This window comes from Erpetoichthys calabaricus, chromosome 5 (genome assembly GCF_900747795.2).
Source record: "Erpetoichthys calabaricus chromosome 5, fErpCal1.3, whole genome shotgun sequence".
NCBI classification, from domain to species: domain Eukaryota; kingdom Metazoa; phylum Chordata; class Cladistia; order Polypteriformes; family Polypteridae; genus Erpetoichthys; species Erpetoichthys calabaricus.
The window spans coordinates 20,064,781-20,079,891 of NC_041398.2; the positions used below are offsets into that span (position 1 = coordinate 20,064,781).

Sequence of the window (15,111 nt, forward strand, 5' to 3'; positions counted from 1 at the left end):
AGCAGATCCGCTGGCGCGGCATCGGCTGGTGTCTGATCAGCTGATGCCTGCTTTTAACTCTCTTGCTCGATCTCCTGATCACTGCCAATAAAGTCCGATTCTGAAAAATCAAGAGTCCGACTCCGCGGTAATGCGCAAAACAACGTCTGCCAAGTGTTTTCTTTTCTGCACTTGCTTCGCTGCCTTTTCACATGTCGGTGCCATCTTGCCTTTGTTTACATTTCGCAACTCACGCACACGCAAGGTTTATTTGCTGAGTCAACGAGTCTAGCATTCCTCCAAGCACAGAGGGAATGCCTGTGACGTGACAGTGAGATTTGTCGCCATTAACAGCTGATTGTCGCCCTTTATCCCTGGATGTCGACTTTTGTCGACATTCGCCTTCAACCCCTCCTGTCGACAAAAGTCGACATCCGCCCTAAAAGAGTTAACAATAAGGGGGATGTGCAGGACTGTAGTAACTACAGGGGGATAAAATTGATGAGCCACAGCATGAAGTTATGGGAAAGAGTAGAGGAAGCTCAGTTAAGAAGTGAGGTGATGATTAGTGAGCAGCAGGATTGTTTCATGCCAAGAAAGAGCACCACAGATGTGATGTTTGCTCTGAGTATGTTGATGAAGAAGAACAGTGAAGGCCAGAAGGAGTTGCATTGTGTCTTTGTGGACCTGCAGAAAGCATATGACAGGGTGAGGAGAGAGGAGCTGTGGTATTGTATGAGGAAGACGGGAGTGGCAGAGAAGTATGTAAGAGTTGTACAGGATATGTAAGAGAGAAGCGTGACAGTGGTGAGGTCTGCGGTAGGAGTGATGGAGCTGGGATTACATCAGGGATCGGTTCTGAGCCCTTTCTTATTTGCAATGGTGATGGACAGGTTGACAGACGAGATTAGACAGGAGTCCCCATGGACTGTGATGTTTGCTGATGACATTGTGATCTGTAGTGAGAGTAGGGAGCAGGTTGAGGAGACCCTAGAGAGATGGAGATATGAGAGGAGAGGAATGAAGGTCAGTAGGGACCACCAAGACAGAATACATGTGTGTGAATGAGAGGGAGGTCAGTGGAATGGTGAGGATGAAGAGAGTGGAGTTGGTGAAGGTGGAGGAGTTTAAATACTTGGGATCAACAGTACAGAGTAATGGGGATTGTGGAAGAGAAGTGAAGAAGAGAGTGCAGGCAGGGTGGAGTGGGTGGAGAAGAGTGTCAGACGGGTATCAGCAAGAGTGAAAAGGAAGGTCTACAGGAGGGTAATGAGACCAGCTATGTTATATCGGTTGGAGATGGTGGCACTGACCAGAAAGCAGGAGACAGAGCTGGAGGTGGCAGAGTTAAAGATTCTAAGAATTGCATTGGGTGTGATGAGGATGGACAGGATTAGAAATGAGGACATCAGAGGGTCAGCTCAAGTGGGGAGACAAAGTCAGAGAGGCGAGATTGCGTTGGTTTGGACATGTGCAGAGGAGAGATGTTGGGTATATTGAGAGAAGGGTGCTAAGGATAGAGCTGCTAGGGAAGAGGAACAGAGGAAGGCCTAAGAGAAGGTTTATGGATGTGGTGAGAGGGGACATGCAGGTGATGGGGGTGACAGAGCAAGATGATGAGGACAGGAAGATATGGAATAAGATGATCTGCTGTGGTAACCCATAACAGGAGCAGCCGAAAGAAGAAGAAGAAGACAACTGTATTTATTTGTTTGTTTGTTAGAGCTGATTATTTCAAAAAGTCGACCATGGAAGAGCGCTTCAGGGAGTGATATTGGCCTATCCTTTCATCACCCGCCTTACAGCTAGGAAGGTGAGTGTGTAGCAATCAGCCAGTTTCTGCTTATCGGGTCCGACTCGTTACACAGAAATAGTAGAACTGGTTATTTATGAAAAGTTAACAATGTAATGTTGAAAGTTTTCAAGGATCTTGTAGACCAGGGGTCGGCAACCCGCGGCTCTTCAGCCTCCTTGTAGTGGCTCCCTTTGGCCTTGACAAAAAAAAAAAAAACATGAAAATGAATAATGGCAATTTCTTAATTTAAGTTGTATTTATATATATATGTTTATTTACTACTACTACTGTTATATATTTTAACATCTAATTTTTCTTTTTATTTATTTATTTATAATTTGTCAACTAAAATATGTGTCACATCTACGTCTATAGCCCTCGCCTTTACCTGCAGGTGGCTTCTAGAGTGTGCGACCCCTGCACTAACCATGAATAAATACCAAAAAAGAAAAATCTCAGAAGAAAATAGAGTTCTGTGTGGACAGAAGCATTTGCCTTCACCGCCAACGACGCTGGCTTACCAGTGTGCTTAATACGTGGCGATAAATTATCGAACAACAAAAAATGTAACGTTGAATGACATTTTCGAAACAAGCACTCAGCATTCACTGAAAAATACCCAAGTGAAGACGAGCGAAACAGAGCAATTTCGGAACTGCAACGGAAAGCTGAACAGAGCAAACATACTTTCAAAAAGTGGATCACTTCTGCACAGTCGACTACAGCTGCTAGTTTTGTGGCAGCTCAAGAGATCGTAAGGAGGGGTCAGCCGTTCACAGACGGAGAATACATGAAAGAATCGTTCATAAAAATATCAGAGCATCTATTCTCCGACTTTAAAAACAAACGGGAAATTGTTCAGAAAATGCAAGCTGCAGTTAGAGAAAGATTCAGTGAGTTCAGAAAGGAAAAAAAAAACACTCTCTCCTTCCCTGTCACACCCCTGGACATCGACCCATCCCTGCTGAACACATCCACATTCACAGGAGTAAGTAAGTAAGCCCGATCTAGAAATTTAACTGGATGACATAGCAGATAAAGATTAATGGGTGTCCAAGTTCAAATGCCTGACAGCGGATCTTGAAGAAGTCGCCCGTCAGAAGGCTACTCTCGCTAAACAGCACAAATGGAGTGATACTGAAAACCTCCCCAAACCTGACAAATTTTGTTTTCGACACATGGAGTGCCATTCCCGAAACATATATGAACATGAAAAAAATATGCATATGGAGTCCTGTCCATCTTTGGCTCAACATACTTATGTGAGCAAGTTTTCTCAAGCATGAACTTCATAAAGTCCAAATATCGCTCCTGCCTCACACATGAGAGCCTGAAGTCCTGTGTGAAGGTCAAAGTCACATTGCACAGCCCCGACATAGAGATGATCTGCAGCGAACTTCAGAAACAGAAGTCACATTAAACAGGTGAGAACAATAGCATTTAATAGGCTATTATTTTTCAGAAAAAAAAAAAAAAAACACATTCATTTCAGACCCGGAGCTGCTGCTTCAGTTGATTGCTGGCTGAGAGGGAAACCTGAAGAGGATGAGAGCCACTGAAATGGAATTTTATGTTTACTTTTTTAAAGCTGCTAAGCTACAGCTAAATGTTTTATTTATATTAAAGTGGGCTAGCTTTAATTTAAATTTTACTCATGTATAGGAAGGACCCAAATAAACCTGCAAAGTTCAGTTTAATTTATTTCAAAGTAGGCCTACACATGCACACTGCACTTCTGTTTGTTGTATTCCGTGGTTGTAACATGTAAACTACTATTATATATATTTAATATATTCACAATATATATATAATATATATATATTGTGAAGACCGGCCTCGACCATGAATAGACACCAAGACAGCTATGTCTGAAACACACTCTTTTATTGTGTTTCCTCCTTCCAGTACAGCACAATGCACAAATCACTCACAGTCCTTATTATTTTCTTCTCCTGCTGCCTCCACTCGTCTCTCATCAAGCTCCGTCACGCTACCTCCCAACTCCGGCTCCCGGAATGGAGTGAGGCGGCCCTTTTTAAACAGTACCCAGATGTGTTCCAGGTGCTTCCTGCAGCACTTCCGGGTGTGACGGAAGTGCTGCACGAGCACCTGGAAGCACACCGGGTGTATCCGTCTTCGGGTTTAGCAGCACTTCCTGTCGAGGCGGAAGTGCTGCAGTCCATGTTTCCTGGAATGTTTGGGTGCCCCATGGCGGTGGCCACATGCCACAACAGAATGGAGCCTCCCAGCTCTGATCTTGTGCCTCCCCTGCACCCCAGGGCAGTAGCCATCTCATGCCCCGAGGGAGGTATTGGCACTCTCCTGGGGCCTCATGTATAACGCCGTGCGTAGAACTCACACTATAACATGGCGTAAGCACAAAAGCGGGATTGTGCGTACGCACAGAAAAATCCAGATGCAGGAATCTGTACGTAAGCAAACTTTCATGTTCTTCCACTACATAAATCCTGATCAGCGTGAAAAGTAACACACGTGCACGCGCCTTCTGTCCCGCCCCAACTCCTCCCAGAATTACGCCTCTTTGAATATGCAAATCAATTTAAATAGCCTTCTGTGAAAAGACAATGGGAAAAGCATGGGGGGGGGGGGGAATATAAGAATTTCAGCGAATACCAAGTGGAGGCAAAAGAAAAACTTTTTATTTGTTGGTTTAAACAGTGGTATAATCAACAAAAGGGAGTTGATCGAGTGACAGAGTGTCGGAGAAACTCGTAGGCTCAAATTCACAAAGTCGCACAGTGCCCGAAATAAAGAAGAAATCACATATCAAAGTCGCCGTGAAAAGGCGAGTCGTAGCCCACCGTCTGAGTGTCATATGAAAGCTTATTAGGGTACAGACAAAAAAAAGGCACACAGTGGGGAAAAAAGCACGAAATGTCAACTTTAATCTGGAAATTTCCACTTTAATCACGTAGTTTATTTTGCCATTAAAGTAGAACATCATAAACTTCATCTTAAAATCGTTTAGTTACAATGGGATTTTAGAAACTAGTAAATGAAAGTAGCACATTAAATGCTTTGTTCTGTATTTGATCTTCTATGTACTCTACATGTGTGAATCACTACCTGCTTCTTAAACGGGCTTTCTCTTTCTCCGACAGGACACATAATCCATTACATTTGTGATATTACAGCTCTCTGAATAATTAAAATACTGAGATGTATACGTGATATCATTTTCATGATGGTAGGAGTTAAAGCATGTTATTAAACATGGGAACACGGTGGCGCAGTGCTTGTTCATATCTCACACAAGAGGCTTGCGGTGCCATGTGCGACCTTCAATGACATAATTTATCACAGCAGTACTGTCTCTTTCAAACGTACTAACCTCCAATTCCTGTCCTTACTTTTCTTTCTCCAAATATCCAATCTCCACACAATCAGCTATATAGACGTGAAGCCATCTGTAAGCTTAAAACGCCGATTCTTCAAAACTTTTAAGGAAATATCTTCGTAGTACATGTTTAATTATTCTATCCGTCTATCCTTCCAGTGTCGCGTCAGCACCAGCAAGAATACAACGTAATGCAGGAACAATCCCTGAACTAGCTAGCACTGCGGCACCGTGTCCTCACATGTTTAATTATTAATAATAAAGATTATTTAAATGAAGTTAAAGTTTAACTGTATAATATAATCAACATATTTTGCTGCATTTCATCTTAAAAATGATATCGTCATCATATGTAAATACGCGCTTCATAAAGTGGCGCAGGTTGTGCAATATTATAACTGTAGTACAAGTTTACAGTGAGGTGATTGTACTTATAAGTAAACAGTTCTACAAGAAGCACTTGATGGACTGATTGAGTACGTTTATAGTTCTTGGGATGAAACTTTTTCTAAACCGCGAAGTTCATATTGGGAAGTCTCTAAAGTGTTTTGCTGTGGCTCAGGCAGCGTCTGCTTCATGCTGTGTACCGATAATTCTCTTTCCGATCAGCTGCTGCTGTGATTCCCCACTCAGATACAGTGATATAAATACTCCGAGTGGTGCAGTGAGAGTAATGTGGAAAAAGATGATCTGCTGTGGCAACCCTTAACGGGATCAGCTGAAAGAAGAAGAAGATGCAGTGAGAGTAACAACGCTAAAGCAGTTATGGTATTTGGAATACAGTACTATGGCTATTCCCTGGACCTGCAGGTTAATTACAATCAGATGCATTACACTAATAAACAATATGCAGTTAATTTCAGTGTATTTATAAAGCCGCGTCAGGAATGTGGAGCTAAGAAAGAAAGGGTGACCACACAGGAACAGTAGCACTGCTTTGATGCTGGGTGCCGCCAGTCTGCAAAACCGAGCGGAGAAGTTGCATACGCCAAGGTATGAGGTACCGTGGAAATGTGCGTGGCTTTACGCCAAGTTTAGGTTTTATACATCGCGATTTGAGCGTGGAAACGGGAGTACGCAACATTTCTGTGCGGATGTACCGTTTATACATGAGGGCCCTGGTCCTTCCACATCCCAGGCATCCCGACTGTGCAGCTGTCTATCACAAAATAAATAAATATATATGTAATATTAAGGCAGGGTGCTTCTGTCAAAATGTCAATCTAAAAAGATTGATAACTTGAACGCCCCACCCCCTTTTCCTCTGATTGGTGGATTTAAATGATATACCCCACCCCTTTCCTCTGATTGGTGGATTTAAATGATGCTTCTGCCCACTGTGATTGGTGAATTCAAACCTGTCCCCTCTCTAACCCCACCCAGAACACACCTTAATCTCACTCCATCCACCAGATTGGTCAGAGTTTGTGTTAAGAGCAGTTTGATCGATGCTGCATCTGAATTGCCCCCCCAGTCTGTCAAGACCTGTTTGTTGGCTGGCACCACCCCCTCCCCTGAGGCCCTTTATATCAAAAGAATGACCTTGCCATGAACCCAAGGCCTGATCGACATGTCCAGAGATGTTCCTGCTCATACCCAGCCGGCCAGGTCTCCCTTATAGCCACTCCTGTATATCCTCTCTGGAGCATGCCCCTGCATCTATCTATTATTTTAATATTATCATGAGATTAAAATATCTATCTATCTATCCATCCATCCATTTTCCAACCCGCTGAATCCGAACACAGGGTCACGGGGGTCTGCTGGAGCCAATCCCAGCCAACACAGGGCACAAGGCAGGAACCAATCCCGGGCAGGGTGCCAACCCACCGCAGGACACACACAAACACACCAAGCACACACCAAGCACACACTAGGGCCAATTTAGAATCGCCAATCCACCTAACCAGCATGTCTTTGGACTGTGGGAGGAAACCCACGCAGACACGGGGAGAACATGCAAACTCCACACAGGGAGGACCCGGGAAGCGAACCCAGATCCCCAGGTCTCCCAACTGCGAGGCAGCAGAGCTACCCACTGCGCCACCGTGCCGCCCATCTATCTATCTAACCTTTGCTTTATAATTTGTAAAAAAGGAAAGCCTGTTCAATCTAAACAGCTTTTAATTGCTCTCTGTATGCCGCAGTTCGAGCAAAAAAGCCTTCCCCATCTCACAGAAAGCCATCTCGCTGAAGGGCAAGCCGACAGGACCTGCGCGTTCATGGCTCAGTGTGTAGAGAGAGAGCAAACACTTTTAAAAATCACACAGAGGTACACAGTATACAGCAATTCCCTTTTAAATCACGTTTGATACATATAAAAATCTATCTATCTATCTATCTAAAACAAACCCTTTCTATCAAATACACCACACTTTAAAAAATGCCGCTCTTTATACCTAACATTTATGGAACGTTTTCCAAATGGTTTATTCTTGCAGAATTAGCCTTATAGTGCTTTTTTATTCAGAGACAAGAAGACTTAAGATACTTTTTGTGTTGCGCAGAAAAGATATGTTAAGCAATCTTAAAACGGAGCGCACACCTGCTCAAACATTATGTGAAGTACTCAATGTAAGATTAGCTTTTCTTTTTCTGATACACATACTTGGGCAGCTGACACAAGAACAGGTTCACACATACAGGCTTTTAACATAAGTTCATATCTTCCTGTTGTAAATGTAAAGTGGTCTTAAAACGGGACAAAGTGCACACAACTGCTAAAAGAAATCGCTCTCCTTATTAGAAATTCTGCTTTAAAAAAATATCGCTCTTTTCGTTATATATGCATGTATAAGCGTTCAGCTGGTCATCGACCCATAACACAGCTGCCCGCTTAAAGCGGGTCAAAGGGCACACATTTGCTTAAAGAAATCACTCTCCTTATTATAAGGTATGCTTTCAAAAAATCCCAGCTCTTTTTGGTATATATAAATAAGCATTCAGACCAGTCCATTACACAGCTTGCCATTAATATTGAAAGATGACTCCGAATCTCACCGAAAGACAAAACAGTGCGTCTTCAATATCTTATTAGAACAATGTTTTCTATTTATTTATTTTTTATGGAAAGGACTAAATTAAATATAATTATTGTTAATACAGTCTATTCTTCCGAGAGACCCAGCAGTCAAGATCATGGTACAGCATATTATTGATTATTATACGCGTCAAACGAGTATGCTTTAAAAAATGTATTGCTGAATCCTTAAATTTTATCCTTAGGTCAATATTTCCAAGCTGATTCTCCGATCTATTACTTGGAAACCGGTAAGACCCTTTTTAAAACGAGAGAGGCTGGGGATTTAAAGTCCAAAATGATCATAGGTCACCGTTAATTATCATGCTCAGTACCATCTCTCTGTGTGTAGGCGTGTGAGTGCACTTGTGTGTGTATAAGTTGTAGCATTTTATATTTATTTCTATCTATCTATTAATTATACAGTGCCCTATCTATCAATTATATAGTGCCCTATCTATCTATTAATTATATAGATAGATAGATAGATAGATAGATAGATAGATAGATAGATAGATAGATAGATAGATAGATAGATAGATAGATAGATAGATAGATAGATAGATAGATAGATAGATAGATAGATAGATAGATAGATAGATAGGGCACTATCTATCTATCTATCTATCTATCTATTAATTATACAGTGCCCTATCTATCAATTATATAGTGCCCTATCTATCTATTAATTATATAGTGCCCTATCTATCTATCTATCTATCAATTATATAGTGCCCTATTTATTAATTATACAGTGCCCTATCAATTATATAGTGCCCTATCTATTAATTATATAGTTCCCTGTCTATCTATCTATCTATCTATTAATTATACAGTGCCCTATCAATTATATAGTGCCCTATCTATCTTAATTATACAGTGCCCTATCAATCAATTATATAGTGCCCTATATATCTATCTATCGATCTATGTGTATGATGATTAATGTACAAATATAATGTTCATATTACTGAAGCAGGCAATAATAGTTTTTTCTGTTACCAAAATGGGCATTCCAATCAATTACGTTTTTGTCTCAACCAGGCTGTCTGTTTTTATTACATTTTTAGGTTTAAAAAAAATTTTTATCCATCTTGGTGTAGAGATTGCGCGTGCGTTTTGTTATAGAGTACTTTGTATGCAAAGCGTACGCGAACGTCTGTGTAAAGTGTTTCGGATAGTTACAAATAGCAGATAATGTACAAGAGTCTGTCAATCTGTCTGTCTATCTATCCATCTGAACTGGTCGTGAAATGGGGTGATGAGGATTAAAATGTGCAGGGGATTAATTAAGTGCATGAATGGAGTATGGGGTTATTTATATTGTGACACATTAATAATGGTTGTTTTAAAAATGAAAATATATCTATATCTTATAAATAGATGATGCAAGCCTTTATATTGTGTATGTACCGTTGCAGCGACATCCAGCCAGAGCTGCTATAAGACTCACGGTGGTGAGAGGATTACCCTTGAAACTAATATCAGATCATTTTGTTTGAGCTTCTGTGTGCACTGGAAGGGGAAATGTTGTGTTAAAGAGCGCATGCATTTTGTTTTCTAGACGACAACCCTTTACAATCTGACACAGCCTTCCCCTGATCTGTCCAATTGCAGTAAGTGTCATTTTAGGTTTCAGTTTATTTAAGAAACATAGGTTGCATACATAAAGTCAGATTCTGTGAAAAGGTGTCCTTAACTGAGAAGGTCAAACTTTATTTCCAAATCCCAGTTCACCAGGTGTTTTAACGCAAGTGCTAGACGGTTCAGAAAATCTATCAATCTACTAAAACTGGCAGAACCTACAAACCATGCAATCACCGCCACACTCTGAGAGAATCTTTCAGCATTCTCCTCTACCCTCTGAGTTCAGCCTTCGTTCAGATCTCCTGCATTCTCCTCCGCTATCACCGACTCCCTCTGATTGCAGCCGCTGTTCATCCCTCCTGCAATCCTGGGGTGAAGTGGTGGCTCTGAGGCTAAGGATCTGTGCTGGTATCCAGAAGGTTGCCAGTTCGAATCCGCATCACTACCAAAAAGAGATGCTACTCTGCTGGGCCCTTGAGCAAGACCCTTAACCTGTAATTGCTCCAGGTCTGCATCACCCTGCGCTCTGACCCCAAGGGGTATGCGAAAACTAACAAATTCCTAATACAAGAAATTGTATAAGGCGAAATAAAGAACAAAAAAAAAATCCCCTTTGCCATCAACGCCTCACTCAGACTACGGGATTCGGCGTAGAATTCGTCATTCACCCCGATATTCCCTTCGTCAGTACAACGAGCGGAGACACCAAGAAAGACTGGAGCGGGCACAGGTGGCTGCGGACCTTCGCCGGCTCGCTGGAATTGTAGAATCGGAGTCTCCTATGTACATTTCCAGACCTAAATTGAGGTTATATATGATGGTTCTGACCCAAGATTAAAGGATAGGTTTTAATCATTACTTTTTCATTAAAATAATATTGACTGCAAATTGTTATATTCTGTGTTCATAACTGCAACCTTTGATTAAATTTAGGTCTTGCCTGAAAACAGGTATAGCGGCAGCAGTGGCACCGACAGTGACCGTGGACAGCCTGGAGGGGCTAAAGGTAGGAAAAGACCATCCGGTAAAAAACCTGAGACTATTAAAAGAGATGTCTGATAACCTTGAATATTCTAGAATGCCCCCTAAGATCCCCACACCGTCGTGATCTCCTCAAAATTTTTCAAGCACCATCCCCAGTCACACAACCGGTCGACAATTTTGCTGGAGCTATTGAGTCCTTCACAATATCCTATCCTGGTCCTTCACAACCACCTAGCACCCTAGACACGATTGTAAAATCCTCACAACCTTCTATCTCAGGTACAAGTAGAACCTCACTTCAACACTTACCTGCCGGCGACTTGACTACGTTGAACGGCCCAGTAATACAACTTTCATACCTCAGGTACAAGTAAGACCTGTCTTCAGCAACACTCGCCTGTTGATGACTTAACAGCGTCGGATAATTCAGTCTTACATCCACAGACCGGAGCCGGAGTGACTAGTCCGTCCGGGGCAAACTTGAGTGTTAACCCTAACTCTTCACAGCCATCTACCTCACATACAGCGAATCCTTCATCTCCAGAGCTGTCAGTAAGCTCCCCGCAGCCCTCTACCTCTACATTAAATAATATGTCTATCACTATCGAGATTAGAAACCGTTTCAGTTTTTCAGAGGCCTACAAACTTGATTCATTTGCCGAAGTTTTTAAATCAAATACACGAGACCCTTCAGCAAATATTAGACAGTTTTGCGAGCACTTCGAATCCTAAGGATTTAGTCCAGCTAGAATTACATGCCGAGTCTCTCAATCCCAGTGTTTTTACCTCAACTTTCTGTTGAGGACTTTTTTAACCAAACTGAATTAGTTCTCAAAAGTCACGCTACTATTTTAGCCGATTCCAGTCTGATGCTAATCGTTCAGGTTGTGAGGGCCCCATCTGGTGGTGGTGGGGTGGGCCTAGGCATAAAGCATGTACAATTTTCAGTGATATAATCGTGCAAAAGAAATGGAAGCACCTATGGATCCCCATCAACCCGGATGATCAGTACTGTTTTGCCAGGGGCTTGCTGGCTGTATTAAACGATAGGTACAGAAACAACCAGAAATTGTGTGAACATGAGGCCTGTGGATTACACGTCAGGGATGGATTATCACCAGATCAGAGAGTAGTGTTTTCAGATGTTGAAAAATTTGAGAGGCTAATGGGTATTAAAATTAGCGTCTGGTACCGGGCACCGAACACTAGCTGTAAGAGCCATTTCATAGTTACATAAGATTCATAAATGTTTTACTAAATGACAATGCATAGTCTACGGGAGGTTCCTATAACCCCCATATGTAGAATTGAATTGGTATATTCTAGCCATTTCTAACAGCTCTGACTAAACCTTTTTCTCAGTTAGTGACCAGCCTTGCCATGTGAAAGGTGTAGAGGGCACATGGTTTTAAAGCGTGCCCACGGGCGTTTCGAGTGTGTGAAGTAACTCATAAGACAACGCACTTATTTAAGCGCAAAGACATATGTTTAAGGCATACAGAAGAAGAAATTAAGAACTTTTAAGTACAGAAATAACTAAGTTTAGAGAAGATATATTTTTCTCTTTTTTTTTTGCCTTTTATTCTCCATGTGCAACTACATTTTTCTTTATTCTTGTGTGGATTATTTGCTTTTAATTTTCACTAAATATTTTTAAAACAAACTTTTGGACTAAGATTTCTTTCATCCCGTGCTTGAACTCACCTTATACTTCGGTGGCTACACTAAGCACTAGTGTATTAAATATAGTGTGTATATAATACAGAGTGTATTAAAATTTGAAGTGTCCCATACCAGAAAACCAAAGATGGCGTTCCTGTTTTTGCACAATGAGCATTATTACAGTATTTTGAATCTGAAAGGATTTCTGGGATTTGACTCTATCTGCGATTTCCACTCCTCTGGATATCCTACCCCATCACGACACCGTGACGTCTGTTTATCTACAGACTGCTGAGGGGTTGACGGTGAGACTTTTCGATGCCCCGATTGCAACAGTTTTTGCCGATCAATGTTATGCTTCGAACTCCACAAAACGCGTAAATTTCATGAAAAGACGCGTCAATCTGAAAGCATCTGCGACGTCCTTAAAGTCTGCGCTCTCGGTTACCAGAGATACAGCGTGAACGCCGAGTCAAAACCTCAGAAGTGTCGTCCCAGACACTGTTGTGTTTGTCGAGTTGAAATGAAAGAGTCGGATGATAATCATCGGTGTTTCATTCAAAGTTTACCGCGAAGACCGGTCCACGATTTTGAGTGCTGTCAAGATGTCAGGACCCACTTCCCAAATTACATCCACTGCATGCATTGGAACTGTAAATCATGGAGTCGGGCCGATGAGGACTGTGTAGCAAAGTTCTTCGACAGATATTGGCGCCCGAAATACCAAGATTACACGTTCATAGTTCACAATTCTAAGGGGTATAACGGCTATTTCTTAATGAAATATCTCGTTGAGAGCGGTCAAACCCCACTTGTTACAACTCAGGGATGTAAACTAATGTGTTTAATAGAAGAAGATTATGACTTAAGATTCATCGACTCGTTGAATTTCTCACCTATGAAATTGAACAGTATGCCCAAAGCCATGGGGTTCCAGGTTCAAAAAGGGTACTTTCCCCATTTCTTTAACACCGCTGAAAATCAAAATTACATCAGTCCGTACCCAGATCCTAAATATTACGGCATTCAACACTTGATGAGCGAGGAAAGAGAGGAATTTTTGTCTTGGTACGAATCGATTAAATGCGAAACCTTCAACTTTAGACAAGAAATTGCCTACTATTGCAGAAACGACGTTGTTATTTTGAGAACAGCTTGCATGAAATTTAGAGAGGAAGTACTCAGGATCAGTAATATAGATGCTTCTCTCTGTCTGTCCATGTACAGACAAAATTGCATGCCTAATAAATCAATTGGAATAATTCCGAGTGATAGTTACAAAAGCATCCAAAACGCTTATTCTAATGCTTCTATTCAGTGGTTGATATTTCTTTCCAAGAAGGAAAAAATAAACATTCGGCATGCCCTGAATCACAGTGAAGTAAAGACGGGATCATTTTACCTAAAGGAGATGTGAACGGATCAGCTGCTGGCTTGCTGCTGCCGAGCTGCGTGTTCTGCTTGTCGCGCTGTGCGTCGATCATTTAAAAGCCTGTACAGCAGCTGTCCTTTGGTCTCGCTGCTTTGTCTCGTGGGATGTCAAAGTGTCTTCTGAAGTCTTGACCCAAGTTTTTTTTATTTATTATAATATATATATATATATATATATATATATATATATATATATATATATATATATATATATATCTCTATATCTATCTATCTATCTATATATATATAGATATAGATATATATATAGGGGCGGCACGGTGGCGCAGTGGGTAGCGCTGCTGCCTCGCAGTTGGGTGATCTGGGGACCTGGGTTCGCTTCCCGGGTCCTCCCTGCGTGGAGTTTGCATGTTCTCCCCCGTGTCTGCGTGGGTTTCCTCCGGGCGCTCCGGTTTCCTCCCACAGTCCAAAGACATGCAGGTTAGGTGGATTGGCGATTCTAAATTGGCCCTAGTGTGTGCTTGGTGTGTGGGTGTGTTTGTGTGTGTCCTGCGGTGGGTTGGCACCCTGCCCAGGATTGTTTCCTGCCTTGTGCCCTGTGTTGGCTGGGATTGGCTCCAGCAGACCCCCGTGACCCTGTGTTCGGATTCAGCGGGTTGGAAAATGGATGGATGGATGGATATATATATAGATATATTTATTTATTTATTTATTTATTTTTTTTTTTTTTCTCTCTCCCCCCACAAAGACCCAAGGTTTTATTGCTGCCGGATTGTTCAACGACTCTTACTCTTACCATTGCCAGGCTGATGAATGAGCTTGTTGCTGACAGTCTAATAATGAATACAGCGTTTGTGAAATTCAGATTATTTTTCTCCTTTAAAGCATTCACAAAAGGACTTTGTAAACAAACACCACTGCAGCACAATATTACATACAGATGTTACACTGTTGCTGCTCCTTAAAAACCACAAACATTAAAGAAAGTTTACTGCTAAGGAACAAAGCATTCCATATTAGGCTACTTACTGGGGAACGGTGTTTGTCAAAGATCGGAGTTCAGAGCTACAGAAGAGACCCCGGCTGAAATCCTACACAACAGTGAAGGCCATTTTGGAAATATCTGACAGGAACATTTTCTCAGTAATTCATCCATCTTTACTCCCCTCACATTACGCAGTGCGGCCGAGTACTCATCTGCTACAATGACAGTTTTCTTGTCTCTGATGCTCTTACAACTTTTGGATTTTATACTTAGTTGGGCATCATGCAAGTAGTAGCTTGAAACAAGCAAAAGGGAAGGATGAGCTAACAACAAAGAGGAGAATCAACAAGCCA

At 41.7% G+C, this 15,111-nt stretch overlaps 2 protein-coding genes across 2 annotated transcripts in view; both read right to left on the bottom strand.

Annotated features, from left to right (window-relative positions):
* Positions 1-15,111, bottom strand: part of LOC114641660 (gastrula zinc finger protein XlCGF26.1-like) — a 180,039-nt gene that overhangs the window by 89,366 nt on the left and 75,562 nt on the right. The gene's annotated exons all lie outside the window — the stretch shown is intronic.
* The window catches only part of LOC114641671 (zinc finger protein 420-like), a 66,357-nt gene that overhangs the window by 42,229 nt on the left and 9,017 nt on the right, over positions 1-15,111 (bottom strand). The gene's annotated exons all lie outside the window — the stretch shown is intronic.